Source organism: Pinus tabuliformis, chromosome 7 (genome assembly GCF_031772625.1).
Source record: "Pinus tabuliformis cultivar Carrire ecotype Pingquan chromosome 7, CPIR1, whole genome shotgun sequence".
Taxonomy (NCBI): Eukaryota; Viridiplantae; Streptophyta; class Pinopsida; order Pinales; family Pinaceae; genus Pinus; species Pinus tabuliformis.
The window spans coordinates 357,170,766-357,174,338 of NC_142293.1; the positions used below are offsets into that span (position 1 = coordinate 357,170,766).

A 3,573-nucleotide genomic window follows, 5' to 3' on the forward strand; every position below is an offset into this window, starting at 1 on the left:
AATATCATGGGATAGTACCATGGCTTATCAATACCACATGCCAAAAAATCACAACTTATTTCACTATCAAAATATTCTACAACAATATCATTCTTAACCATGGATATTCACCCCCACTTTACCATGTATATCATTAACTTGTAAATAGGCTTTGTTACAATACCATGGGCCAATACCGTGATTTATTAATACCACATGCCCAAAAACCAATAACTTACTTCACAATAAAAATATTTTATTCTAATTTAATTTTATAATATTTTTTAATCGAAGCTAAAAGGAAAAAGGTTATAATTAGTTTCGATATATATCTAAACCCTCTATCTAGACAACTACTAAAAATATTCCCATAGAAATTAAATTAAGGTTTTAATAAAATAAAAAATGAGAATACTTTTATATTTAACGATCTGAAATTTATATAGTAAAAATAACATTGGTAAGAACCAACATAGATGCATTTTAACTAACGATCCAAGCGATGAAAACAAACAAAGTGAAAGGAAGAGGGGTAGGGGGAGAGAGCGAGGAGGATAGTGACAAAGTTGGAAGGTGGAGAGAGGGAGAGGGATAGCAACAAAGTTGGAGAGAGAGAGAGAGAGAGAGAGGGGGGGGGGAGAGAGGGAGGGGGATAGTGACAAAGTTGGAGGGTGGAGAGAGGGATGGGGATAGTGAAAAAGTTGGAGAGAGAGAGAGAGAGAGAGAGAGATGGGGTGAGATAGAGAGGGGGAGGTGGGAGAGAGAGATGAGGCGAGAGAGAGAAGGAGAGAGGGAGAGAGAGAGAGAGATGGAGTTGGAGGGGGAGAGAGAGGGAGGAAAGAACAAATACATAGAGAGATAGAGATGGAGAGAGAGGGGGAGTGACAAGGTAGAGATGGAGAGAGAGTGAGGGAGAGAGGAGAAGAGGGAAGAGAGAGAAGAGGATGGGGGAGAGATAGGGAGAGAAGGGAAAGAGAGAGAGAGGGAGGCATAGAGATGAAAGGGAGAGGGAGGGAGAGAGTGATAGAATTGGAGGGAAGAGAGAGAGAGAGAGAGAGAGTGATTGGGGAGGAGGGGGGGGGAGAGATAGAGTGAGGTGGGAGAGAAAGGGAGAGAGAAGTGTCAAGAGAGAGGAGAGAGAGATGGAGTTGGAGGGGGAGAGAGAAGGAGTGATAAGGGATCGGTGGAGAGAGAGAGAGAGAGAGAGAGAGAGAGAGAGTATGTATGGGGGTTGAGATAGAGAGAGGGAATAAGAAAGAGATACATAGATACAAATATAGAAATTATATAGTATTATATAACCATCCTAGATCCATCTTAAGCCGGATCCATCAAGCGTGAAGAGGGATCAAATCTCTCGACGTGCAAACCTTTTCTCAATTTTCTGCCCTCATAGAAGAGGTCTGCGCCTCGAGAGATTGGATCCCTCTAGCGCTTGATAGATCTGGGTTAAGATGGATCTAGGTTGGTATTAGCAATTGAAGTTCAAAGAATTAAATAGAAGAAACCTAGACTTGTTCACTATGATTTATGTCCTACAAGATGTCACACTTTAATCCTATTTTCTCTTCAATTTAAACAATCACATTAAATAAACATTCACCAAATTTATTATACTGCATGCACAAAATCCAAATCCACATAGACAAAGAAGCAGTGACATGTATTTACATATAATTAAAAAAATATATATTTAAATCTTATGAAAAGTAAAATTTTATAAACATTTATCAATTCTAAATTAGATATTGACACCATTATAATAATTATATCTATTCATAATATTCCATATATATTAACTATTAATATGGTACAACTAGAAAGAAGTAATATTTATATATATACATATTAATGTATATATTGCTATCAAGAAAAAATTTACAATATAATTAGCTTAAAAAAAATAATTCTTTTTCCCATTGTACATTAAACATTGACACCATTATTATACTTGTATCTATTCATACTATGCCATGTGCATTAGCTATTAATATTGTGCAATTATATATATATATAAACTTTAGAAGATCCTTAGCTTTAAAGAAATAACAATTTGAAAAGTTTTTTTCCATTAGTTATAAAAAAATCAATTTTGTTTTGTATTTTCATTTTATGATATATATATACAACTTTATTTTATTGCCACCAATTCAATAGCCACCATCAATACTAGCATATATTATCATAATATTTAGCTAATATAATATTCGTGCCATATTATTTTATATAGTTAAAACTAATTATTTAATTATATAACATATTTTCAGATACATTTGATAAAATTGGAATGATACAAAGAGTATAAGAGTATTAGTATGTCACTTGCACAAAGATGACACAAAAATCCAGAAATAGACTACCATTTTGTGTCTCTTGAACAGACCAGGAACCAAGAATGATGGTTCATGATGACAGAAGTCTAGTCCTCAAATCTCTACCATGAAAATGCCAAAATAAAATCTGTTTTTAAGGGTATTGCATGGTCTAATTCTCATTAAAGACGGAATAAATGGGTTGGTTGTTCGACGTGCTTGTGTCAAACCCCAACATGGTTTGTTGAACATGCTCCATCTCTCCCTTCTATTGTGGCAGCTCCTCTTCTCTGAACACACGAGATTTCAGTCATAGTAAGGGACTGGTAGATGTCGATTCACCTTGTTAATAAAACTGGATGGATGCAGTGAGTTAGTAATTCCGTAAATGAGATGCCACACACACGCTCGTGGATCTCGACTTTAATGGGTGGGATGGAAATTGCAGAGGAATTAACTCTCTGATCGAACACATGAATTGGAGGCTTGTATGGTTATAAAGAGAGCTTGAGCTTCTCTCTTTCCTCATGAATTAGAGTCTGGTTCTTCAAGATTCCTGTAAGGAGGGTGGTTTTGAGTGTGGGTATCTAAAAGGAGAGTTTGTCGGGTGCAGAGAAGGACGAAATCACTTGTTAAATGGATTATTTGATGGCATCCACAAAGTATGTCTTGACCCTGTTAACCCAGCAATGAGAAATGGTTACATCAATTTGTTCTCTTACATAAAAAAAGACTGGTCCGTTGCAAACCAAACGCTACAGGCTACGAGCGGCATATGATATATTAAACATCAAGCTTGAGAGGTTGGCTCCCTCGAATAATGCATCGATAAGTGAGGTGGCCAAGGAAATGTTTCCAGAGCTTCTTCTGCAATCGAGCATGGCTCCAGAACAATAGGTGAAAACAACTGTGGAGGCGTCGATGGAGTTACTTTCTGCTTCCAGTCAGCCAAGCGCAGAAGTTATTCGGCTTCATAGGGAGACTAATGAAATCTAGTTTAATTTTTAAAATGTAATTTCTGTTTTTCTATATAGGAAATGACAGACTAGAACAACCATTTGTAAATAGCGACTTAAAAGCTTAATTCTGGTTTATCATTTCTTACTAGGGGAAGATGATCGTGTAACAATGTAAAAGGTTTTGGCCTCAAACCATATTGAATAATAAAAAAATCCCTACTAGTTTTATTAAGAAAAATTAGTTCACTATATAATATAACATATATAATTATTAATAATTACAATATACTAGATTAATTATTAATATATCGGTAAAATATTAT

The 3,573-nt window shown here is 35.5% G+C and overlaps 1 non-coding gene across 1 annotated transcript; it reads left to right on the forward strand.

Annotated features, from left to right (window-relative positions):
• Positions 1–2,236: 2,236 nt before the first annotated feature.
• On the forward strand, positions 2,237–2,345 carry LOC149247429 (U6 spliceosomal RNA). The gene has a single exon (XR_016267776.1). It is a non-coding gene; the product is annotated as a U6 spliceosomal RNA (small nuclear RNA).
• Positions 2,346–3,573: the final 1,228 nt, after the last annotated feature.